The sequence below is a fragment of the Muntiacus reevesi genome, chromosome 14 (assembly GCF_963930625.1).
Source record: "Muntiacus reevesi chromosome 14, mMunRee1.1, whole genome shotgun sequence".
Lineage (NCBI taxonomy): Eukaryota > Metazoa > Chordata > Mammalia > Artiodactyla > Cervidae > Muntiacus > Muntiacus reevesi.
The window spans coordinates 60,306,901-60,334,464 of NC_089262.1; the positions used below are offsets into that span (position 1 = coordinate 60,306,901).

At 41.8% G+C, this 27,564-nt stretch overlaps 1 protein-coding gene across 5 annotated transcripts in view; it reads left to right on the plus strand.

Annotated features, from left to right (window-relative positions):
* Positions 1–27,564, plus strand: part of ARHGEF28 (Rho guanine nucleotide exchange factor 28) — a 320,275-nt gene that overhangs the window by 84,820 nt on the left and 207,891 nt on the right. The window lies entirely within an intron of this gene.

Here is a 27,564-nt window from a genome sequence, read left to right on the forward strand (position 1 = left end):
CCTGAGAGTGGGACCCTGGAGAGTCACAGGCTGTGTACCCATAAAACCAGCCCTGAGGCTGTTCAGAATCCTGTCTTTCCTTAAAAATTTGCCTACTCATTTTAGCATTCCTTTGTGTATCTTCCTATAGCAGTTATTATTGTGATGTTTTTATCAGCAACTTTTATTTTCCTCGTTTTTCCTATAGTTATTAATTTGAAGTCTTCTGCAAGGAAATTCATATTAGTATAGAGTCATGATATTTATTTTCTTCTTTGGGTTATAATCAGATATTCTTGATGTTATTTACTTGCTCAAGTTATTCCAGCTTTGGACATTAGGAGCTCTTTCAGATGGGCTCCTGTGCCTCTTTGAAATACTGTCACTTGTTTGTGTTGTTGTTGGGAATTCGTTACTTTTTGGCACCATAAATTGATGCTTTTGAACTGTGGTGTTGGAGAAGACTCTTTAGAGTCCCTTGGACTGCAAGGAGATCCAACCAGTCCATCCTAAAGGAGATCAGTCCTGGGTGTTCATTGGAAGGACTGATGTTGAAGCTGAAACTCCAATACTTTGGCCACGTGATGCGAAGAACTGACTCGTTGGAAAGACCCTGATGCTGGCAAAGATTGAGGGCAGGAGGAGAAGGGGACAATGGAAGATGAGATGGTTGGATGGCATCACCGACTCAACGGACATGAGTTTGGGTAAACGCCGGAAGTTGGTGATGGACAGGGAGGTCTGACGTGCTGTGGTGCATAGGGTCACAAAGAGTCGGACACGACTGAGCAACTGAACTGAACTGAAGATGTTCCGGGCCGATCTTGTATTTTCCATGACTCAGCTGTTTCTCCAAGGAGCCTTGGTTCCCTTCTATTGGAGAATGGTGTGTTGACACCAAGATCTGAGTACTAGGTATGCTCATTGCCACTGGAGTGTCACTGCTTCTCGACCCTCTCAGTGGACAGAGCCTAAAAATGTGTGTATGTACACTAACCCATGTATGTGCAACCTCTACATTAACATAGACATCAAGTTCATACTCAGTCTTTGACTCTGGTCCAGCACCACAAGCTTACTCTAGTGTTCAGCCTTTGCTTATAATTCTTTTGACTTGGCTTTTGTTAACTACATGTATTTACTTATCGGTTCAAACTTCATGCACTGGTTATTGGTAACCTGAACTTCTGTGAACTATATATTTACCAACTAGAGTATAGTGCTTATGTCCAACATGGTTTGCTCTTTACCCTGGGTAGTTTTTGTTATCAGTAGATGTTGAATTTTGTTAAATACTTTTCCTGCATTTATTGAGATGATGTGGTTTTTCTTCTTTAGTCTCTTAACTTGGTGAATTATGTTGGTATTTGAATGTTGAGCCAGTCTTGGATTCTTGAGATGAACCCCACTTGATTGTGATGTATTATTCTTTTTATGTATTGTTGATTTGAATTTCCAAATATTTTGTTGAGTTTATTCTATGTTCGTGAAGAACACTGGTCTGTAGTTTTCTTCTCTTATACTGTCTTTGTCAGGTTGGGGTGCTAGTGTAATTCCACTTTCATTTGAAGATTCCCCATATACAAACTAAGGATTCTTTCTTTGTTCATATAAAATATGAGGGAATAAAATGGTTAGTAATATTAATACTATGATTCTGTAAGTAGCCTACTTTTTGAGAGTGAAAGTGTCAGATCTCTTGATTTCTGTTTACCTTTCTCTCCTTCCTGGTGAGATGGATGCTTCCTTTGGTATCTAAGTGCACTCCAGAGCCACTGCAGGTGTGTATCTTGTTACTAAAACTGGGCCAGGCTTCTCCAAAGGGCAGTGCCTGAAAGTTCTAGCCAGCCTGGGCTCAGTTTGCATAGAATTTTGCATGCATGTTAAGCAGTGGGGAGAAATGGGAAATAAGTATTTGGAACAAACATAAAGTTCAGTGAACTTTCCCCTTGGAATTATTAGCATGCTTCCATCATAGACAGAACAATGGAAAAGTCCTCATTAAACTAGCAGAACAGAGACATATTCCTGGTACTTGCATTCCAGGCTCTTAACCTGTTCATGAATTGCCCTTCTCTCAATGCCTTTTGGAGGCGAGATGGAGGGAAATAAGTGAGTGGTGCAATGATATAAATTTTGTTCTGGGATTGGAGATCACGTCTTTGTTTACTGATCTGCAGAGTATAATTATTTAAACATAATGAGCATTTGCTGAGAGTATTTTTTTAAAATTACTGTATGTTGTGGTTTCCCCACATGTAATTATATTTCCTTTCACTTTTACTTACAGTACAGTAAAAGTGTAACAGCCTTTTACACTTAGGGCAACAGCCCTAAGAAAATGACTCTATATGAAAACCAACTTTTTATGGAAATGCACTATTTGATGAAGCAGTTATTACTGTGAGAAATTCTTAACCTCCCCGCATTGACTTTATTTGTTAGTGTGGAACACCTGTTTCCCAGTTGCCAGACTCGTGAAACCTGTTGCCCAAGTGTATCCTGGGGACCAGTTCCACCGTATATTCTCAAATGCCTCTAACAGTTCTTCTAGGATCTCTCTTTTGCTTTCTTCATAATTGCTTTGTAAAATCCTTTGTTTTCATTCACTGTGATTCCCCCTCTTTCCCCTCTCCCTTCTGTCTCCTCCCCACTTTCCCCCTTCTCTCCCCAGCTCCCCTTACCCCTCCCCATTTCATCTCCCTTTCCCCTCTCCTCTCTCTCCTCTTTGTTGCTAACCTGGTTTTGAGGGTCCAGGGCTAGGTGTCAAATCCCAGATGCTGTAGTTTTCTAGCTAATACAACTTACTTTGCCTCTTGGGATGGGTGAGGACTGACTCAGGGGCAGGGAGTGGTAGCGTAAGGGCACAGAAGGAAAAAAAATGGGCCACTAGTACTTTCCAGGCCTTGTTGACTTCAATTCTGAATAAATAGAAGTTTCTGGCAGAACTATTTGAGGTGTGATCTTGACATGTTTGTGAACATTAACCACCACTCAGAAGTCTGGAGAAAGGGAAATATGATGGTATGTTTGGAGGAAGGGGCGGGTCAGCCATGAATCATTCTGAATATGTGTTATGTTTCTAAGATGGGCTTTTGTAACTAGGGAAAAACATGAAAAGAAATTTTCATGATGAGTTAAATATTTTTGTTCTCATTTTGAAGGAAGGAATACTGAGGAATTATGTAACAGCTTCCAGGTTGAGCTATCTTATCCTCTTTCCTTGGGCGTTTTATCTTGCCTTTAGCACGTGTGTATTAATACATGTATGCAGAATTTGAAATGGCAAATGGATATCTTTAAAGAGAAATTATTAGTTCCTCACCAGAGCAAATAAAGGAAAGAAAGAGGCTGAGAATGTGCTGGATTTTGGGTCTAAGGAAGAGGTTGGAGATGCAGGTCGAGCTGGTCCTCTTACATTAGCACTTTAACTTCAAGGAAGTTATTAACCTCCTTGTGTCTCAGGTCCTCATATGAGGAGAATAATAGTACTTGGCCATCTGAAGTACCGGCATCCGTGACTGTCCCAGAGTCGTCATCACCATTGTCTCTGGGAGCAGATAGTGATCAGGGTCACTTGATGGGAAGAGGAAGCATGAGGGCAGGACTTGTAGAAGAACACATCAGTCTCTAGCTTTGGGGACTGAGGTGCAGTGAGATGTCAGTACAGTTGAGGTGCAGTGAAGTGGCAATGCAGGACCTCAGCTCTCAGCTAGAACCCTGAGAGCTCTGATGAGAAGGTCTGAAGGTGTGATGAAGAATGAAACCAGAACTGGACCTGCCCAAACTTAGGAGGCACTGAAGAATACCATTGGGCATTAAAATATGTCCAGTGGTAATTCTGTCTGCAGAATAGAATGCCCAGGAAAGTCCAGGGTCAAAGGGGATGGTATGTACAAAGTTTATTTGAACACATTCTTTGTGTTTGCTTCATTATCAATTTGATGACATCAATATCAACACAGGTTCTAGGCATTCGTCTGTATGTCTGTGTGTATGTGTGTGATTTAGGTAAACTTACATTTAATCATGTGCACAAATATTAAGAGTACATGTGGTAAATTTTTAAAAAATATATACTCATGTCATCATCACCCAGATAGAGACATAGAATCTTTTCAGCACACCCTGTGCTCCCTCCCAGTTATTATCCATTATCCTTTCCAAAGGTAAACACTGTACTTCTATAGTAAGAGATCTTAACTGAATGTTTTTCTTCCTAACATGTTAGTATTGAGGAAATACAGCTTCAGCAAGACATAAATATGTAGAGATAGAAAGAGAAGTGAAATCTTGGTTACAGTCTCTTTACCAGCAATTAATTCCACTTCTTGTACAAAGTGAATACTAATTCATGAGATTAACTCAAGTCATTTTCCCTTTTCTTTCTTCTGCCTGTGCTGCGTGGCATGTGGGATCTTCATTCCTCAACCAGGGATTGAACCCTTGCCCCCTGCAGGAAAGTCCTAAACACTGAACCACCGGGGAATTCCTGAGGTCAACTCATTTCCCATCATTCATAGAATAAAAGCTCTCCCACTCAGTGTGTTAGAACTTTTAGTTGCAACCTACAATACTGATTTAGGCTAAATATGAAGTAGTTGGAAGATGCCTGGAAACCCATGCTTGGTAAAGAGATAGGGCCTGCAGCTGAAGTCTTGGCCTGCCCCTGGTGGAGTCCGGCTTTGGTGCTGCTATCCCTGCTGGGCAGAGTGGCAGTCACCCCTGCTGCTGCTCCGAATCACCTCTTCAGACTCTGGGTCTGTAGTGTCACTCCAATTTCAGAGCCTGAACGGGACTTGATGATCTAAGTGTGGGTCATACGATGGTCAAGGAGCTGCAGAGGAAATATCCATTTCCGTGTTGTGAGGTAGGGTCTTGCCTGCCACCAAGACTCACACAATGGGTGACTCGCTAAAAATAGGAAGAGCTTTGGATGCTGTTCAGACAAAGAAGAAAAGAAACAAAATATCCAAAAGGTGAAATGTCACAACACCTTAAAGTTGCTGTTATTTCTCATGTTATATTTAGGTCAGTATTGGTCGTAAAAATAGATTTTATCTCTAGGTCACAGAAAGACTTTGGAAGAGACCCTGATCCTGGGAAAGATTGCAGGCAAAAGGAGAATAGGGGCAGCGGAGGATGAGATGGTTGGATGGCATCGCCGACTCAATGGACGTGAACTTGGGAGAGCTTGGGGAGACGGTGAGGGACAGGGAGGCCAGGCGTGCTGCAGCCCGTGGGGTCTCAGAGACTTGGACACTGTGTAGCAACTGAAGAAAATAACATAGTCACAGTAGGACACCCAGGTGTAATTATGTGTTGGGGTGCAGGTTCCATGGACCTTCTGACCAGGGCACTGCCATCTCAATATGCTAGTCACGTTCTTAGGGAGCCGTTAACGGAGCGCCTAATGGTCAGCTCCTAGGAGTTCGTGCCTTGAGTTTGCAAATAAAAGTGTCTAGGCATCATTTTGTGACTCTATTTCACAAACTATGCTGACAGTGCAGCGGTGCCGCGCCCTGTGCCATACCTGATAGCTACAGGACACGTGCTAATCAGAGTCCCGCTTCCCAGGCTTGTCCGGCGTCCGCTGCCACAGCCCGGGAATAAAGCTGAGCTGTTACCAGCTTCATTCATTACAAAGGAGGGAGATAAGCTCCTCTGATTTAAACTACATGCTTATTTTAGAATGAAAAGCAGTCTGAATTTGATTCACTTGCCCTTCGGTTCAGTTCAGTTTAGTCTCTGAGTCGTGTCTGACTCTTTGTGACCCCATGGACTGCAGCATGCTAGGCCTCCCTGTTCATCACCATTGTAGCCTGCTCAAACTCATGTCCATTGAGTCAGTGATGCCATCCAACCATCTCATCCTCTGTCATCCCCTTTTCCTCCTGCCGACAGTCTTTCCCAGCATCAAGGTCTTTACCAATGAGTCAGTTCTTCTCATCAGGTGGCCAAAGTACTGGTGTTCAGCTTCAGCGTCAGTCCTTCCAATGAATATTCAGGACTGTTTTCCTTTAGGATTGATTGATTATGTCTCCTTGCAGTCCAAGGGACTCTCTCCAACACCACAGTTCAAAAGCATCAATTCTTTGGCATTCAGCTTTCTTTACAGTCCAACTCTCACATCCATATATGACTACTGGAAAAATCATAGATTTGACTAGATGGACCTTTGCTGGCAAAGTAATGTCTCTACTTTTTAATATGCTGTCTAGGTTGGTCATAACTTTTCTTCCAAGGAGCAAGCATCTTTTAATTTCATGGCTGCAGTCTCCATCTGCAGTGATTTTAGAGCCCCTCAAAATAAAGTCTGTCACTGTTTCCATTGTTTCGCCATCTATCTGCCTTGAAGTGATGGGACCAGATGCCATGATCTTAGTTTTCTGAATGTTGAGCTTTAAGCCAACTTTTTCACTCTCCTCTTTCACTTTCATCAAGAGGCTCTTTAGTTCTCCTTCGCTTTGTGCCATAAGTGTGGTATCATCTACAAATCTGAGGTTATTGGTATTTCTCCCCACAATCTTGATTCCAGCTTGTGCTTTATCCAGTCTGGAATTTCGCATAATATAAGTTAAATAAGCAGGGTGACAATATACAGCCTTGACGTACTCCTTTCCTGATTTGGAACCAGACTGCTGTTCCATGTCTGGTTCTAGCTATTGCTTCTTGACCTACATACAGATTTCTCAGGAGGCAGGTAAGGTGGTCTAGTATTCCCATCTCTTTCAGAGTTTTCCACAAACTGTTGTGATCCACACAATCAAAGGCTTTGGTGTAGTCAATAAAGCAGAAGTAGATGTTTTTCTGGAACTCTCTTGCTTTTTCTGTGATCCAATGGTTGTTGGCAATTGGATCTCAGGTTCTTCTGCCTTTTCTAAATCCAGCTTGAACACCTGGAAGTTCATGGTTCACGTACTGTTGAAGCCTGGCTTGGAGAATTTTGAGCATTACTTTGCTAGTGTGTGAGGTGAGTGCAGTTGTGCGGTAGTTTGAGCATTCTTTGGCATTGCCTTTCTTTGGGATTGGAATGAAAACTGACCTTTTCTGTGGGCACTGCTGACTTTTTCAAATTTGTTGGCATATTGAGTGCAGCACTTTCACAGCATCATCTCTTAGGATTTGAAATAACTCAAGTGGAATTCCATCACCTCCACTAGCTTTGTTCGTAGTGATGCTTCCTAAGGCCCACTTGATTTCACATTCCAGGATGTCTGGTTCTAGGTGAGTGATCACACCATTGTGATTATCTGGGTCATGAAGATCAGTTTTGTATAGGTCTTCTGGTGTATTCTTTCCACCTCTTCTTAATATCTTCTGCTTCTGTCAGATCCCTACCATTTCTGTCCTTTATTGTGCCCATCTTTGCATGAAATGTTCCCTTGGTATCTCTAATTTTCTTGAAGAGATGTCTAGTCTTTCCCATTCTATTGTTTTCCTCTGTTTCTTTGCATTGATCACAGATGAAGGCTTTCTTATCTTTCCTTGCTATCCTTTGGAATTCTGCATACAGATGGCTATTTCTTTCCTTTTCTTCTTTGCCTTTAGCTTCCCCTTAAGAAGTTAAAATGTATCCTCCAGGAGAGCTTTTTCTTTTATTTAATGGCTCATTGTGATGACACCTTTATTCCTTAAATTAATGTCATCACCTAAACTGTCCCAATTAACTGAAAATTATTGTGCAGTGTTTTGGTGGCAAGTCTTGAGATGAAAATTCTTGTCTGCATACAGTGTCGTCTGCCGAGGGCCTATTTTGACATCCAGTATTCTTCCCTTGTGGCTCAGCTGGTAACGAATCTGCCTGCAATGCGGGAGACCTGGGTTTGATCCTTGGGTTGGGAAGATCCCCTGGAGAAGGGGACGTCTACCCACTCCAGTATTCTGGCCTGGAGAATTCCATGGACTGTATAGTCCATGGGGTTGCAAAGAGTTGGATATGACTGAGTGACTTTCACATTCTTTTGCTCATGTTGTTTGTGGTAGGTTTTTGCACATTGATTAACGTTTTGGGGCCTGATATTGTTTGTGTTGGTTTTGATTTAGTAAATTTGGGAGAAGATAATGTTTACTGTGGGTGTGTCCATTTGTATAAGCATCAGCAGCGCCCTGTCCGGCCGGGTGTCTGCGGGACAGCTCTGTGGCCCCGGGGCCATGTCGTGGCGCTGAGTCTGGTGTGGCCCTGCCTTTGTTTCAGTTTGCTTTGTTATGGAAACACCACTTCTCTCGTAACTGGGGCAACCCTAGATATCACAGGGTCTTAGGCACCTTCCTTAGACTTTCTCAGGGTGTATGTTTTTCCAGTATTGTCTGTGGTCACATCTGTGCTCCGTAGGCTTGGAGAAAATGTCTGTTTCATCTAAATGAATTTGGCTTAATATATAATAATTAATATTTCTCATCTAGAGTAAATGTGAATTCTAAGGCTTTGTGAATATTACAGGGTTCATATGAAGGATATAAATCTCATTACAGAAAGGTGCTCTCTGCTTCCTGTGCTCAGAGCTTCCAAATATTTTTCACTATGAAATACACATGGCTGCTCTTACCAGTGACCTGTTTGTTGTTTAGTCACTCAGTCGTGTCTGACTCTTTGTGACTCCATGGACTGCAGCACGCCAGGCTTCCATGTCGTCCACTATCTCCCAGAGCTTGCTCAAACTCATGTCCATCGAGTCGGTGATGCCATCCAACCATCTCATTCTCTGTCATCCCCTTCTCCTCCCACCTTCAATCTTTCCCAGCATAAAGATCTTTTCCAGTAAGTGGACTCTTGGCATCAGGTGGCTAAAGTATTAGAGTTTCAGCTTCAGCATCAGTCTTTCCAATGAATATTCAGGGTTGATTTCCTTTAGGATTGACTGGTTTGATCTCCTTGCAGTCCAAGGGACTCTCAAGATTCTTCTTCAACCTCACAATTCAAAAGCATCAATTCTTTGATGCTCAGCCTTTTTTATGGTTCAATTCTCACATCCATATATGACTATTAGAAAAACCATAGCTTTGAGTAGACAGACCTTTGTTGGCAAAGTAATGTCTCTGCTTTTTAATATGCTGTATAGGTTGGTCATAGCTCTTCTTCCAAGGAGCAAGTGTCTTTTAACTGTCTGCAGTGATTTTGGAGCCCAAGAAAATACAGTCTGTCACTGTTTCCATTGTTTCCCTATCTATTTACTTATAATGTACTTTATTATAAGAATGACCTGTTTACATACTTATAATAAAGTGTATTTTTATTGGAATAGTTGGTGAACCTGTTTATTGAGACAGAGGATCCAGAATGAAGCTAAAAAGATCCTGAAGAATTGCCCCCAGCAGATGCTCACTCAGTGTCCGGTGATCACATCTGGGGGCTGGTCAGTTATGGTCTTTGGTTGCTGTTGACTGCTAATTGAAAAATAATTAAGCAGCACACAAATATGTCTGACATACAGGGATTCAGAGACAGAAAAGCTTGCTGCTATGCCAAAACTATTTAGTAGACTAAATAGAAAGACTGTGAATATATGAACCATATGTGAACTAAAGCTTTTCAGAAGGAAGGGAAAGAGAAAAAGGGAGAATTATTATTTTTGAATATATTTTTGAATGGCAGACACTGTGCAGTTGTGTAAACCTTTTTCTAATTCCCATGACTTACCCAGTGTGCTCAGTATGGTTTTCCCCTCTCTAAGGCTCAGAGATGATAAATAATGGATCTGGAGTTCCATAGTTATTTAATGGATACCCTGGGACTGTCAGACTGGAAGGACTCAATAAGAGTTTGTGGGATTGATGACTAGAACAGAATGACCCAACTTCCTTGATATGTTACAAACATACACACACACTAACAACTTATTTTATATAATTTCATGTTTATGTTATATATGTACTTATTTATGTGCATGTGTGTAAATGTGTGTGGGTGTATATATGTTAAGAAACAAGGCTAATTGAGTTTTAAAGTAGCCTTTCTTTGGTGGTCTGGTTTAATGTACAGATTAGGATAATTCTTTATAAAGTGTACACAGTACTTGAGTCTTTAAAAATAATTTAATCTCTTAATCAGCTAATGGACATTAATTTGCTAGTCATCCTTTCTTATATGAAAATATGAAGATGTATTTTAGTCCACATTGTAATTTAAGGAAGTTTTACTTATTTTCAAAGTATCTAGGAAAGAGATCAAGGTTGCTGGGAGAAATATCAATAACCTCAGATTTGCAGATAACACAACACTTATGGCACAAACTGAAGAAGAACTTTCATCAAAAAGCCTCTTGATGAAAATGAAAGAGGAGAGTGAAAAAAGCTGGCTTAAAAGTTGGCTTAAAACTCAACATGCAGAAAACTAAGATCATGCATCTCGTCCCGTCACTTCATGGCAAATAGATGGGGAAACAATGGAAACAGTGATGGACTTTATTTTTTGGGCTCTAAAATTACCACAGATGGTGACTGCAGCCATGAAATTAAAAGACTCTTGCTCCTTGGAAGAAAAGTTATGACCAACCTAGACAGTTTATTAAAAAGCAGAGACATTACTTTGCCAACAAAGGTCCGTCTAGTCAAAGCTATGGTTTTTCCAGTGGTCATGTATGGATGTGAGAGTTGGACCATAAAGAAACCTGAGGGCCGAAGAATTGATGCTTTTTAACTGTGGTGTTGGGGAAGATTCTTGAGAGTCCCTTGGACTGCAAGGAGATCCAACCAGTCCATCCTAAAGGAGATCAGTCCTGAATAGTCATTGGAAGGACTGATGTTGAAGCTGAAACTCCAATACTTTGGCCACCTGATGTGAAGAACTGACTCACTGGAAAGGACCCTGATGCTGGAAGAGATTGAAGGCAGGAGGAAAAGGGGATGACAGAGGATGAGATGGTTGGATGGCATCACGGACTCAGTGGACATGAGTTTGAGTAAACTCTGGGAGTTGGTGATGGACAGGGAGGCCTGGTGTGCTGTAGTCCATGTGGTCGCAAAGAGTCAGACACAACTGAGCAACTGAACTGAACTGAGGAAAGAGATGAAAGCGATTATTGCTCAATAATTATTCCTGAACCTGTCCCAGGCCACTGTCCTCCCTTGTCTTTTCCATGGGCAAGAACAGTGGGTGTTGCTCTTCCCCTTGGACAGAAAGAATATTTCTTAGGAAAAACAATTTCCTACTTTATGAAAACCTGTTTGCACATTTAATTATACCCTTTGATATTTGTAACAAAGATCAGTTTAAGGCTGAGTTGTGTGCTCTTCCAAGACAAAAACTCAGTTCCCTCACTAGGCTTAGGAAAAAATTTCTGTTTTGAAATCTGTAGGAAGAGGTCTTTTTAAATCTCCTCTGACACCTCTCAGAATCACTTTTCTAATATCACTGAGGTGTGGCAGGCATTTTAAGCTGTAAATTGAATAAACCAAATTAATCTGGCGACTGCTTAGTCATGCCTTCATCAGTGTAGAAATGGTTCTGATGTGGGCATGAGGAAGATTAGAAGTGCTCAACTCCAGCCAAAGACCTGGCTCTCTGGAGTGGGTTCTGGCATTTGCATTTGGCCACCTTCTGAAAGCGGTATTATATCTTCTGCCCCCAGTTCCTTTTAAATACCTTCTCTCAACTCTGGAATCCTTTGGTGGTTGTCAGGTGGCCCACAGGGGTGCCCATGCCAGGGTCTGTGGGGGCATCGCTGGCAGGTCTGAGTGTCCTGAATCTTATTTAATCTACTACTCTTAAGAAGTCTCTGTTCCTTTAGCATTCTGTGCTTACTATATGTAATCCTAAAAAAAAAAATTGCTTAAAAAAAAAAAAGACACATTTTGGAGAAAGAATTACAAGAGTACAACATAATCTGGAATTGAATAGGCTTTCGGTTGTTTTCTTTTTTTTAAGGCAAGTTTATTGAGGTATAATATGCATGTAGTAAAATTCAGTAAACAGTTTTAACAAATACATACAGTTCTGTAACAAGCACAGGAATCCAGATAGAACATTCCCATTACCCCCAGATTTCCTGTGCTGCCTCTTTGATGTTAAATCCTCCCTTAGCTCTGACAACTGTTGATCCAGTCCCCTCCCTACAGTTTTACCTTTTTTGCAGAATGTCATGCAAAGTGGATTCATACATCAGGTAGCCACTTGGGTCTGGCTTTTGACATTCAGCGTAATACATTTGAGATTCATCCATTTGTAACATGTCTCAATAGTTTGTTTCTTTGTGTTCCTGAGTGATATTCCATTATGTAAAGGTGCTGCCATTCATCTGTTCATCCATGGAGGGATATATGAGGTGTTCCAAATTTCAGTGATTATGCTTAGAGCTGCTATAACATGCATACACAGGTTTTATATGAATACTAAGTTCACACAATACTTAGATAAATACCTAGAAATGGATTGCTGGCTGACATGGTTTAGTTTATATTTATCAGATGTGATTGTTAAATTTACTTTAAATTTTATAATTTTTCTTCTAATTATGAAAGTGATACGTTTATTATAGAAATTTTGAAGAATATAGAAAAGTATGGGACAAGGCTAAAAAAATCCTTATGCCATGTATCTTTCTTTTTCATCTGGGTATGTGCATAATTTACTTTAACAAAAATGGTTATTTGCCTATTGTTTTGTGATCTGTTTTTTACCTCACAAATATTTTTATATCATTAAATATTATTTATCATAATTTTTAATGACTTAATACTATTCGAGTGGAGTAGGATCCCTTCTCCAGGGGATCTTCTCAACCTGGGGATTGAACCCAGGTCTCCTGCATTGCAGGTGGATTCTTTACCAGCTGAACCACAAGGGAAGTCCAGGAATACTGGAGTGGGTAGCCTATCCCTTCTCCAGGGGATCTTCCTGAGCTGGGAATAGAACTTGGGTCTCCTGCATTGCAGCAGATTCTTTACCAACTGAGCAATCAGTGAAGCCCAGGAAATGGTAACTCACTCTGGTATTCTTGCCTGGAAAATTCCATGGAAAGAGGAGCCTGGTGGTTTACGGTCCATGCGGCTGCAGAGAGTTGGATACAACTGAACGACTAAGCACAATAATGTCCTAGAAGTAAATTTGAAGATAGGAGTATTATAAATCATGGCAGACTGATATAGGAGATATTTTGGTACAGAGGAACTTAGAATTCCTCAGTTGTAGCTATTTGCACAGGCCTCATAATATCTGCACAGCCCTATTTCATGTGGATTTATTTAAGAACAGTTATTAATAGAAACTAATATGGCCAATTGCCTCTGTAGATATACCCTTTAGGTTTGAGGCAAGTGGCTATGAATAAAATTTTGATTCACTCTGCTTTATTTTTCCCCTTGTGTAAACTCAATATGTGTTAATATTGTTCTAATTAGTGACCATAATCATAATATCATTTTTCACTTTCATATAAGAATTTGCAATACTTTTCTTAAGTGAAATTAAGGCCAGAGATTATCATACCAGTTGATAACAGTTAATAATACCAGTAAATAACCAGTTGATAACAAAGGAACTTTTTTTTTTTTTTGAGTACTGCCTGAATACTGCCTGCATTCGGGTGAGCTCTTTGAGATAGACCTCAGGTAGACCTCTGAGTCCTAAACTGAGACAGATAATCAGTGAGTTTGCTGTTTGGGAAGGATAGGTGTGTTTTGTGGGGGAGAAGTACATTCATTCACATGCCTGGTTTGCAAGGACCTAGGCATGTCAGGTGTATTTTTGTGGTTCTCTGAAGAGTAGGATAATAACGTTTGTCTGGGTAATGAAGGAAAAGGATATGAAAAGAATTTAAAGAATTGGCTTTCCAGTTTGGATATCTGGCGAGCCCTTCTTTTTGTCTGTTGGAGTCCAGTGGCTTTATTCTGCTGTGTCAGTTTCTGCCGCATGGCACAGCGAGTCAGCCACGTGCTTACATATTCCCCTCTGTTTGGATTTCCTTCCTGTTTAGGTCACCACAGAACACCGGATAGAGTTCCCTGTGCCGTACAGTAGTTCCTCATTAGTTAGCTCATTTATATATAGTATTTTTAATGGCTTCCCAGCTGGCACAGCGGTAAGGAATCTGCGGGCCAGTGCGGGAGACACAAGAGACACGGGTCTGATGCCTGGGCCAAGGCCCCCTGGAGTAGGAGATGGCAGCCCACTCCATATTTTTGCCTGAAAAATCCCATGGGCAGAGGAACCTGGCGGGCTGCAGGCCATGGGGTTGCAAAGAGTCAGACGTGACTGAGCACACACTCACACATACACACACACATCAGTGGTGTACATGTCAATGCCAGTCTCCCAGCTCATTCCTCCACCTTCCCCCTTGGTATCCATGTTTGTTCTCTATGAGTTTGTTTGTATTTCTGTTTTGCACATAACATCCTCTATACCATTTTTCTAGCTACCACATATATGCATTAATATTTATTTGTTTTTCTCTTTCTGACCTACTTCACTCTGTATGACAGTCTCTAGGTGCACCCACATCTCTGCAAATGACACAGTTTTGTTCCTTCTTAAGACTGAGTAATATTCCATTATATTTATGTACTGCGTCGTCTTTATTCATTCCTCTCTGGCAACCCTTTCTTAAGCATCCACCCTTTCTTCTGCCAAGCCTTGCTCAGTCATGTCCAACTCTTTGCAACCCCATGGACTGTAGCCCACCACGTTCCTCTGGTCATGGGATTCTCCAGGCAAGAATACTGGAGTGGGTTGCCATCTCCTTCTGTGGGGGATCTTCCTGACCCAGAGATTGAACGCAGTTCTCCTGCATTGCAGGTGGAATCTTTACCATCTGACCTACCAGGGAAGCTCCCAACTTCAGGATACCTATTTCTTGATTAAGACAGTACTAAATTAGAGTCAGTTGTTAATCTGGTAATCAAGGTGACTGAATTGGATAATGTGAGTTATTCTTCCATTGGAATGAGCTTGATTGCAGAGACCAAATCCTTCGCATTTTTAACCAGGGGAGATGTGTGGGTGCCGGTGCCTCTCCCCATGGAGTAGGAGACTCACTGCTGGCCTGAAGAGTGGCCCCCGTGGCTGAACTCCCGGTCCGCTGGGTATGGCCAGCCAACCTCTAAACAAAATTCAAGCTATATAGATATTCATCTGTTATTTTGCTCGTGGACGTATTATCTGAAGCCCAGCTATAGTAGAAACAATAATTTTCCTTTATAAAGAGTTGGTCTAGAGCTTGGCTTTGGTTTTGTCTTTGTTAGAGAAGCAGTTAAGTAGAGTTTAGAATATATGCCTTCTAGCTAATTGGGAAATAAAACATTGGGAAATTGGTTGACTCGCTCGTAGGCAAATTAATTTGGTGGAGGAGTGTATCAACCCAGTGTGTGATCAATTTACTAAGCACAGTGTAAGTAGCTAGGAATAAGGCCAACCGGAATCCTATGCTAAGCAGTGTTGCAAGGCGGCTTTGTATTCGGGCAGCTTATCTAGTTCCTAAAGAGAGACGAGAATGACACATTTCATTTAATTTGGAATTTTTAGTACCTTTTAAGTGAACTAGGCATTTATAAGGACTTCATGTTGTCACCTGCCTTTGAAGGTTGTTCTGTATTCTGCTGCCCAACTGTAGTTTCTCCTTAGTTTTGAGTGATTTTAATCTGAACACATTAGGTTTCAGTCTTGTTCTCTCTGCTTAGAGATAGAGAGCTGGGTCTGAAAAGAATAGCAGAGCTCTTACACAAGGAGGTCAGTGTTTGCACTTAGAATTGAAAGTATGTCACCTGGTCTTGTAATGGTTTCTAGAAATGTTCTGAATGGCATTTGGCATTTAGAGATTAGAAAAATCCACTGCTTAATATTTTTCCTTTGCAAATTAAAAAAAAAACAATTTATATGTTCTTATGCCAAATGTTTTCATGCCATGATCTTTACAGAGACCATTTTGCTATACATGTGAACTAGCATAATTGGAGCAGGAGAGATTCAAGTTAGACACCAGGAAGAACTTCCTGAAAAGCTAGAACTATGGGAATACTAAGAATATAGGGAAATCTCTTCTTGGTGACATATAAAGGGGGAAAATATTAAGTTCTATTTGTGCTGCAGTTTGACTTGTCTCTCTCCTCAGAATTAGGGGGGAGTGAATGAAATCTTTTGTGACCACTTCTACTTGTGTGCTTTTGTGATTCTCTGAATGTCAGAAAAGGGAAAAGTCCAGTGCAAGTTTGAACCATTTTCACTATGGAACCTGAGGTGTAGGAATTCTTTGTGACAAGAGGAACAGATGGCCCATTACCCTCTTTAAACACTTCTGATGGTGGAGAGAAACTTTACCCCACATGGAAGAGAGTCTACATTTGGACAGTTTTAAATTATTTTAAACTATGGTTTAAAATCGGTCTCCGGTAGTTATCTTCTTTGGTTTTAGCTTTGCTCCTGAGCCACTGTATACGTGTATATGAACTTTGTTCTTCCTTATTTTAGATTTTTTTTTATGGCTTAGTATTCAGCCACTCTGTGTGTTTTTATTTGTTTATTTGTCTGGGCCAAGTCTTAGTTACTGCATGTAGGATCTCATTCCCCTACCAGGGATAAAACCAGAGCCCCCTGCATTGGGAGCTTGGAGTCTTACCCACTGGACTACCAGGAAACCCCCCCGAACTCTGTTCTTACACACTTTCCAAAGCTTAAGAGTGGCTTTCATGCCTCCCCACTAGGTGTTCTCTTTGCCAGAGTACACCCCCGACTTCAACAGCTGTTCTTGACATGATGTGGGTTTGATACCAGTTATCACTTTGCTCTCACCATTGAGTTAGGACGTGGTGCCTCACGTTAGACGGAAAACTCGGGCAGCTTCTGCTCATGCAGAGGACAGTGGCTCTCTTGCCTTCCTTGTTCGGGACAGCGTGCTGCAGTCTTGCGTGGTCTTAGCTTTCTCGGGAGTGTGTCACGCTGTTCGCCCTCCTGAGAGTGCTGCCGTCTGAAATTTGTAGACCCTGTACACCGCATGGCGTTTCTCTGGGCCTCTTCCCTGTGCCGCTGAGTTTTCTCTAAGTACAATACTTTCACTGATGGCCGGTAAGCTCCTCTTGTGGGTGTTGGCCCTACTCCTTCTGAATCTTGACTTATAGCAACTGACCCTCCCAACTTTGCTCCTGCCGTTTGTAAATTTGATAAGGACATGTATGCCTTCACTGAAGTCATCAGTAAACATGTAGCACAGGATAGAGCTTGGGTTGGTTTTGCGAAAGGCTTCTTGTTCTTAAAACAGTTATTTACTTGTTTTGTCTCAATATAGTAAAGAAACGGTTGGGCCGGTTGCTGTTGAATCGGGTCACAACTGGTGGCTTCCCTTTGTGGTGTCTCTACAGATCTTGGATCAACTCCTTTCTTTGCAAGTCTGAAAATTCAATTTTTCTTTCAAGTCAGATGTGATATATAAATCTATTACTAAAAGCTATAAATAGTTTTAAATTATGAAAAATTGAAAAAAGTACAGTGCACAATATACTACAAAACCTTCTTTTTACTTATCATGTAGAGTTAAGACAAGTGGACAGCTTAGTATTTCCCCTCCTTGAAAGGGAAAGTGAAAGTCGCTCAGTCGTGCCCAACTCTTTGCCTCCTGTTGGACTATACAGTCCATGGAATTCTCCAGGCCAGAATACTTGAGTGCATAGCTGTCCCCTTCCCCAGGGAATCTTCCCAACCCAGGGATCGAACCCAGGTCTCCCACATTGCAGGCAGATCTTTAACAGCTGAGTTACTTCAGTGAAGAAAGTGAAGTGTTGGTCGCCCAATCATGTCTGACTCCGCGATCCCACGGACTGCAGCCTGCCAGGCTCTTCGGCCCATGGGATTTCCCAGGCGAGAGTACTGGAGTGGGTTGCTATGCTCTCCTCCAGGGGATCTTCTGACTGGGGTTGAACCCGGGTCTCCTGCATTGCAGGCAATCTCTTTACTGACTGAGCTACTAGGGAAGCCCATGCTAATGAGTATTCTTAGCCAGAGTCTAGTGCCATCCCTACACAGAATGCAGAGAATTGTAGCCAGGGGGGAAGGTTCACACTGGGAAGTCCTGATACCAGTCAGGGAGGGAGCTGCCAAACGACTCTGGGTTAAGTGTGTTCTGCAAATCTTGTTTTCTATGGCTATTCTTTCCACTATTTTCCTTGTGTTTTAAAGGAATAGTTTGATGCAGGATGGTTGACCAGGAACAAAAGAAGCAAAGGAAGAGTATAGTGCTTTGTGTTAAAATGTGAGTTTTATAGCAGTTCAAGGTGTAGTCAGAGAACTGGAGAAGAAAAGATGAGCAGAAAATTAGGAAATAGCAGAAATTCCTGAACATCATATAGGGCTTCATAAGTATCACTGCAACCTGGTGGGACTGACCCTCAATTCTGTGCCCCTAGAGGCATGTCTTGGCCTCAAGGGAGGAGCAGGTAGGGGTTGCCAGCGTACAGAACAGCATCTGTTTGAGGACTTGGCCCTGAGGTTAAGAGACTGCCTGGCTCAGCCTCCTCACTAGCTGTGTGACCTCAGGTAAGTTAGCTAAGGACTGCTCAGTCTCATTTGTCAAATTGGGATCCTGCTGGAACCCCTACCTCGAAGGCTTGTTGTGGGGTCACATGGTTGACATGTTGAAGGAAGTGAGAACCTGACTTGGCAGAAGAGTGGAGGGCGGCGGTACATGATGCTCTAATGGTGAGGATGACCCTGCACAGTGCTGACCCCGGGGGTAAAGGAGGACCGTCTCCAGATGCTGCTCTAAGGGACTTCCATATTCACACTAGCGATCTACTAGCACAGTGATCTGAACATTCAGAGTAGCTGGCTGCATCCTCTTGTCTGAGTGACTATTGGAAAATTTTCATTCTCCAGGTTTCCTGTTTCTAAAAGTCATTTAGATTATCATCCTTTAATTAGCGTCCTTCATTGCAGCCTCATGCTTTATTTTGGCACACGGTCAGAAGGTGTTCAGCTTCTCGTTTACCTGGCCACTGGTCACAGGTCAGTGAGCTGCTGTTCTCTGATACGGAGCCAGGTACTTTCCTGTCCTCAGTAAGGTGAGCACGTGGCGGTAAGCAGCCAGTTTCGCCCAAATTGTGTGGACTGATTTTTTTGTTGTTGTAGTTTCAAAGAGGAACTTCATAAGTTGGGCGCCTATCTTTTTAAGGGTATGCGAATACCTGTGAACCATCCACTTAATAACAGCTGTTTTGATCTTGAAATAGCAAGCAGTAGGTAGACGTGTAGTCAGATCCCAGCTGTGACCTTGTAACTTGTCCTCTCACTTCCTGCATTTATAAAATGGGGAGTTCCAAAACCAACCTTGTAATGTTATTGTAAGGATTAAATGTGTTTCCTGACAGTGGTGTACGGTGTACATCCTGCTCACCTTGCTGGATTCCAGTGTTACCTGGCATCCATAAGTACCTTTTAGGCATAATAAAGGAAATGAAAATATTTTTTCTCAGAACACACATTCTTTTTTTTTTTGTTAATCCAATAGCTTTATATTTGGAGAAGAAACTTAAGGCAATGGCACAATACGGCACAAAGTCACACAATAATGTCACGTATGGGTCTTGAATGTCTAAGTTTTCTTTTTTTTTTTTTGACAAAGGAATGGATAATTTTATTCAGTTTCACCAAAAATATATAATCAAGCAAAAGAACCTGTGAAATCTCAGAGTCCTTGACTATATTCATTTTTTTTTAATTTTTATTTTTTTTTCATTTATTTTTATTAGTTGGAGGCTAATTACTTCACAACATTGCAGTGGGTTTTGTCATACATTGACATGAATCAGCCATGGATTTACATGTATTCCCCATCCCGACCCCCCCTCCCACCTCCCTCTCCACCCGACTCCTCTGGGTATTCCCAGTGCACCAGGCCCGAGCACTTGTCTCATGCATCCCACCTGGGCTGGTGATCTGTTTCACCATAGATAATATATATGCTGTTCTCTCGAAACATCCCACCCTCACCTTCTCCCACAGAGTCCAAAAGTCTGTTCTATACATCTGTGTCTCTTTTTCTGTTTTGCATATAGGGTTATCGTTACCATCTTTCTAAATTCCATATATATGTGTTAGTATACTGTAATGTTCTTTATCCTTCTGGCTTACTTCACTCTGTATAATGGGCTCCAGTTTCATCCATCTCATTAGAACTGACTCAAATGAATTCTTTTTAACGGCTGAGTAATATTCCATGGTGTATATGTACCACAGCTTCCTTATCCATTCGTCTGCTGATGGGCATCTGGGTTGCTTCCATGTCCTGGCTATTATAAACAGTGCTGCGATGAACATTGGGGTGCACGTGTCTCTTTCAGATCTGGTTTCCTCGGTGTGTATACCCAGAAGTGGGATTGCTGGGTCATATGGCAGTTCTATTTCCAGTTTTGTAAGGAATCTCCACACTGTTTTCCATAGTGGCTGTACTAGTTTGCATTCCCACCAACAGTGTAAGAGGGTTCCCTTTTCTCCACACCCTCTCCAGCATTTACTGCTTGTAGACTTTTGGATAGCAGCCATCCTGACTGGCGTGTAATGGTACCTCATTGTGGTTTTTATTTGCATTTCTCTGATAATGAGTGATGTTGAGCATCTTTTCATGTGTTTGATAGCCATCTGTATGTCTTCTTTGGAGAAATGTCTGTTTAGTTCTTTGGCCCATTTTTTGATTGGGTCATTTATTTTTCTGGAATTGAGCTTAAGGAGTTGCTTGTATATTTTTGAGATTAATCCTTTGTCTGTTGCTTCATTTGCTATTATTTTCTCCCAATCTGAGGGCTCTCTTTTCACCTTACTTATAGTTTCCTTCATTGTGCAAAAGCTTTTAAGTTTCATTAGGTCCCATTTGTTTATTTTTGTTTTTATTTCCAGTATTCTGGGAGGTGGGTCATAGAGGATCCTGCTGTGATTTATGTTGGAGAGTGTTTTGCCTATGTTCTCCTCTAGGAGTTTTATAGTTTCTGGTCTTACATTTAGATCTTTAATCCATTTTGAGTTTATTTCTGTGTATGGTGTTACAAAGTTTATTTCTGTGTATGGTGTTACAAAGTTCCACACATTCTAATGGATTTATATTCACACATTTATATATACATACATGTAATTGTATGTATATAAATTATACATATATATGTTTAATATATATAAATTATATATAGACTATATAAATATATGAATATATTTATATATATAAATTCTACATATAAATATTCACATATTTATATACACACATTCCAGTACTGACTTTATAATGGATGCTACCCCAATTAGTACAGGTTAAAGTATCTGGCATGAAGAGGAATATCTTAAAAGATGGATGTTTTCAGTGGTTTAAAACTTTAAATATTATAAAGAGAAATTGATTCTTGTGGTTACTCTAAAAATTAATCACCTGTTTAGAGTCTCTTGGTCTTTTAGTCTGTATTGAGTCTTTTTTTTAAATTTTATTTTAATTGGAGGCTAATTACTTTACAATATTGTGGTGGTTTTTGCCATACATTGACATGAATCAGCCATGGGTGCACTTGTGTCCCCCATCCTGAACCCCCCACCTCCCTCCCCATCCCATCCCTCTGGGTCATCCCAGTGCACCAGCCCCGAGCACTTGTCTCATGCGTTGAACCTGGACTGGCGATCTGTTTCACACTTGATAATATACATGTTTCAATGTTATTCTCTCAGATCATCCCACCCTCGCCTTCTCCCTCAGAGTCCAAAAGTCTGTTCTTTACATCTGTGTCTCTTTTGCTGTCTTGGACATAGGGTCATCATTGCCATCTTTCTAAATTCCATATATATGTGTTAGTATACTGTATTGGTGGTGTTGAGTCTTTAATCAAACAGTTAAAGACCAACATCTTAGATGTCTTTGAAGCAGTCTGTGTGATTGGACTGGGCTGTTTTTATTGTAATAATGGGTTGAAACTCTTAATTTTTCCCTCTTCTTTGCCTTGACGCTTTAAAACGAAACATCTCTTATCTCTTATCCAGAATTGTAGAGAGCTGTTGATGTTCTCTGTGATGAGAATAATCCATTTTTAGCAACTGTGTGCTCCATAGCCTCAAAATTTAGCAAATCGAGTTTCAGTGGGAATGCTTTCATGTCTGTGGCCACCGGGAACATGTTTACTGAGGGAGCATTACGTGTGCCTTCTGTACATGGTCAAGAAGTTTTGGAGATGTGTAATTTGGAAGGAGGGTATAACCATTTAAAAACAGAGTCCGTCCATGTATAAAGAGAACAAACTTAAGTGTTTACCAGGGGAAATGGGATGGGGAGGGGCATTAGGGGTATGGGGGTTAAGAGTTACAAACTTTAAAGAAAACCAAAACTGCAGTCTGTCTATCCTGTTAGGAATGAGATAACTTCAGGGCTTACTGTAATTGAAGGGTTTCTTCAGTTAGACAGGTGTCTTTAAAAACACAGATCATCATACGTCTTGGGGGGATGCTTTGCTTGGCTGTTGAAGAATTTTTCAGAGAGGATCTCACGGAATACTGCGGAAGCAATGAGGACACCAGCACATCAGCAGAGTGGCCTGCGGGTTTCTGTGTGGTCATGCGTCAGTGCTCAGGGGAGCCCCCGGTTACCACGTGGCCCGCCAGCTCCTCTTTGAACCGTTGTTTATAAAGGGAGAGAATTAGTGTTGTACCTCTCTGACAGGTAAATTATGAAGCCGTGAACCTCTGGGAAACTCCGCATCCGTTAGTTGTGCTTGCTGTACTTTGGGGATGATACCAAGAGTCATGATTTACTGTTCGGTGTCAGAAATCTCTTTTTATCATTTGGAACAACATTTAAAACAGTGCAGTTTTCCTTTATTATGTAAACTATTCTTTATTGATGAAGCTGTTTTCTCCCAACTTTTTTTTTCCCCCCTGAATTAAGGGACACTTGCAGAAGTATAACTTTTGGCGCTGCGTTTGGGGTAAAATTGTTGACAGAAAATATGTATGTGTGTGTGTGAGAGAGAGAGAAAGACACCCAGGCAGACAGTCTGGGCAGGCAGATTGTGCTTTTGAAAGTAGCCACTCAGACTCCCTAGTTGTGGTATGTGGGCTCAGCGGTTGTGGCTTGTGAGCTCCAGAATGCCGGCTCATGGGCTCAGTAGTTGTGGCTCATGGACTTAGTAACTCCAAGTCATGTGGGATCTTAGTTCTACCAGGGATCGACCTTGCATCCTTTGCGTTGCAAGGTGGATTCTTAACTTTTAGGGAAGTTCCCTAATTCTTAATTAGGGAAGTCCTAATCCTTAACTCTTGCCTCTCTCAGATTTTTTTTTTGAAGGGTAGTATTATTCAATTTTCATTAAACTGAGCTTAGGATTTAGTGACACTCTTAGCTCTTAGATATTCTCTGGGAATCACTCATTATGCCAGAGCCTGTGGCAGAGATTAAGCCAATAACCAAGCGTTCTCTTGGACACAGAGCTATACCATATTTTCTAGTTGCACTTAGTAGCTGAGGTCTTTCGAGTGCAATGGGGCAGGAGATGGGCGCCAGCCTCAGGCCTGGACAGCTGTGGTGGCCCATATTCTTTTCTCCTTCAGCCTGGGATGGAGCAGGGTCACTTGGCAGCCAAGTGTTGCAGGTGGCAGAGCCGCAAGGTGGCAGGAGCCTGGGTCCCTGGAAAGCTGCCTGGAGGAAAGCCACCCAAGCAGCAGTCTCTGCGTGAGGCTGTTACGTGAGCAAGAAATGCACTTTCATTGTGTTACAGCAGCGAACTTCCAGGGGCCAGGTTTACTTTTGGCTTACCTATTGCTAGAGTGAGGCTCTGGAGTAGCTCCCTGTCTTCTCAGACCTGCGTTTGGGCCTGGGGACAGAGCCCTCATTGATTGTTTCCAACAGATTGGCTTTTTTCACTGACCTTTTTTGTTTCCTCCCTTTTCTTCCATTCTCACTGCTTTCTCCTCTTTCATGAAAAACACCCAGCAGATCTTGCGATTCAGATCTCAACTTCCACGCCCTGCCTCTCAAAGGCCTTCTTGACTGTCTGATCTAAAATAGCTCTCTAGGTCCTTGCTATCATTCTGTTTTAAATTTTCTGAGTGGCACTCAGCATTATCTGATGATATTTTCATATTGATTGTGTCTTCCCCGCAGAAAACTCTAAACCATGAGATCAGGGAATTGCTCACTTCACTGCTGCCTCCCTTGTTCCTAGAACAGGGTGGAATGTGTTCAAATAAGGGCTTAATACTTGGTGAATGAAGTATGAAGCTATCTTACTTTGGATTAGGAAGAAAGTGGTATATGAAAGATCAAAATGGAAACAACAAACAGTAAGAAATGACTCTTCTGCTTTACAGGTCTAGGCAGTATCCGTGCATTAAGATAGTGCCTAGACTTGGATGAAAAATGATAGTCAGTGACAAGGGTAAATCTAGGTCCCACGGGACCCAGAGTTTGCCAGATATTCAGTTACAGTCCTTGGAAATGAGTGCTCTGTTTGTTTACTTGTAGACAGACCATCCTGCCCTGCAGGGTTCTTTCCCACCGAGCCTGGGCACAGACAAACGGCAGTAACAACCGGGTCCCAAAGAGTGTGACCACTGATGCAACTTGGCCAGACTGTTGGAGTGAATTATCTTCTGGATTAAAATACCTCTAGTTTTCTCCCCCTGCAGCAGTTTAGAGGGAAGGCTATTTTGAAGTAGAGAGAATTTTCAGTTTTAAAATGTAAAATCTTTTTAATGGGTATATAGTGCTTATTTTACCTCTATACATTTATTTCTTTAGCTCCTGTTGCTGGCTCCAGGAGGAACTTGAGAGAGTCATACTAAGTTTGGTTGAATAATTTAGCCTTTTGGGCACAATATCCTAATCTGCAGAAATGAGGACACTGTACCCCTAGATGGGGGAAAGTGCTTGGCACACAGTAGGTGTTCAAGAAATGTTTCTTCAATAACAGAGAATACTAACAGATAATATTTTTGGTACTATTATATTAACAGCTAGTTTTTTAATTGGGTTTCCCAGGTGGCACAGTGGTAAAGAACCCACCTGCCAATGCAGGGGATGTAAGAGATACAAGTTCGATTCCTGGGTCAGGAAGATCCCCTGGAGGAAGGCATGGCAGCCCACTCCAGTATTCTTGCCTAGAGAATCCCATGGATGGAGGAGCCTGGCGGGCTACAGTCCATGAGGCTGCAAAGAGTTGGACACGACTGAGCGACTAAGCACAGTATGAACAATTTATTTATTAAGCACTTAAGTGTTAGGTGACCTTATCTTTGACAAAGGAGGCAAGGGTATACAATGGAGAAAAGACGATCTTTAACAAATGGTGCTGGGAAGATTGGTCAACCACTTGTAAAAGAATGAAACTAGAACACTTTCTAACACCATACACAAAAATAAACTCAAAATGAATTACAGATCTAAATGTAAGACCAGAAACTATAAAACTCCTAGAGGAAAACATAGGCAAAACACTCTCCGACATAAATCACAGCAGGATCCTCTATGACCCACCTCCCAGAGTAATGGAAATAGAAACAAAAATAAACAAATGGGACATAATTAAACTTAAAAGCTTTTGCATAATGAAGGAAACTATAAGCAAGGTGAAAAGACAGCCTTCAGAATGGGAGAAAATAATAGCAAATGAAGTAACTGACAAAGAATTAATCTAAAAAATATACAAGCAGCTCTTGCAGCTCAATTCCAGAAAAATAAATGACCCAATCAAAAAATGGGTCAAAGAACTGAACAGACATTTCTCCAAAGAAGACATACAGATGACTTAAAAAACACATGAAAAGATACTCAACATCACTCATTATCAGAGAAATGCAAATCAAAGCCACAATGAGGTACCATCTCACACCAGTTAGAATGGCTGCTATCAAAAAGTCTACAAGCAATAAATGCTGGAGAGGGTGTGGAGAAAAGGGAACCCTCTTACACTGTTCATGGGAATGCAAACTAGTACAGCCACTATGGAGAACAGTGTGGAGATTCCTTACAAAACTGGAAATAGAACTGCCATATGACCCAGCAATCCCACTCCTGGGCATACACACTGAGGAAACCAGATCTGAAAGAGACACGTGCACCCCAATGTTCATCGCAGCACTGTTTATAATAGCCAGGACATGGAAGCAACCTAGATGCCCATCAGCAGACGAATGGATAAGGAAGCTGTGGTACATATACACCATGGAATATTACTCAGCCGTTAAAAAAATACACTTAAATCAGTTCTAATGACGTGGATGAAACTGAGCCTATTATACAGAGTGAAGTAAGTCAGAAAGAAAAACACCAATATGGTATACTAACGCATATATATGGAATTTAGAAAGATGGTAACGATGACCCTGTATGTGAGACAGCAAAAGAGACACATATATAAAGAACAGACTTTTGGACTCTGTGGGAGAAGGTGAGGGTGGGATGATTTGAGGGAATAGCATTGAAACATGTATATTATCATATGTGAAATAGATCGCCAGTCCAGGTTCGATGCATGAGACAGGGCGCTCAGGGCTGGCGCACTGGGATGACCCAGAGGGATGGGATGGGGAGGGAGGTGGGAGGAAGGGTCAGGGTGGGGACACATGTACACCCACGGCTGATTCATGTGAATGTATGGCAAAAACCACTATAATATTATAATTGGCCTCCAATTAAAACAAATAAATTAAAAAAAAAGGAAAAAAAGTGTTAGCTGATGGACATGTATCAACATATGTGGCTTCACTTCGTCCTGACTGTCACATGTGATAGGTCGGTTCTGTATTTATCCCCATTTCATGGTTTAAGTAGCTGAGGCCGCTGAGATCGAAACCCAGGTCTGCTTTAACCATAGAGGCCTCACAGTCAATCTTTGCCTTCTTTACTCTAGAGCAGGGGTCCCCAGCCTCCGGGATCTAATGCCTGATGGTCCGAGGTGGAGCTGGTTTAATAATAATAGACGTAAAGTGCACAGTAAATATAATGCACTTGAATCATCCCCAAACCATCCCCACCCCTGCTCGTCCAAGGACAAATTGTCTTCTACAGAACCAGTCCCTGGTGCCACAAAGGTTGGGGACCGCTGGTCTAAAGCAGTACGATGTGGACGGAGATCCAGACCAGCGTCTCTTGTCTACAAGGTCAGTCATGTTGATCCAAGCCCATGTTTTTCTAGCTTCTAGCGTTATCTTATGTACTCTGTAGAAATGATGGTGTAGTAGGGTACTGTGAAAGAGACTGTACTCCGAGAAAGGCCAGCCTCCACAGTGACCTTTCTGGTGTGACTCTGCCCTCTAGGTCAAGCGGCAGATCTGATTGCATCCCTCCCCTGCTCAGAATCCCTCCAGTGAGCCCCCATGCCCCAAGTTGTCCATGAGCTGGCCTCTGCCTCCATGTCCGGCTTCCCCTCGAGCCCTCTTCCCCTGTTACTGCCTGGCCACAGCAAACCATCATTCCCCAAGAACTGTTCCACACCCCGTCTTTATACTCAGAACTCCCTTCCTTTGACACAGTCCTCTCATCCTCTGGGAGGTCTTTCCCAGTGTTGCAGGTGGAACTGGCTCCTCCTGCCCCCATTCTGCGTGGGGTCCTGCACTAACATGTGTGCGTGGAAGCTCTTCTCTCCCTAGCAGGCTGTGAGCTTGCTGAAGGTCAGGATCGGGTTTTGTCTTCTTCCTATCAT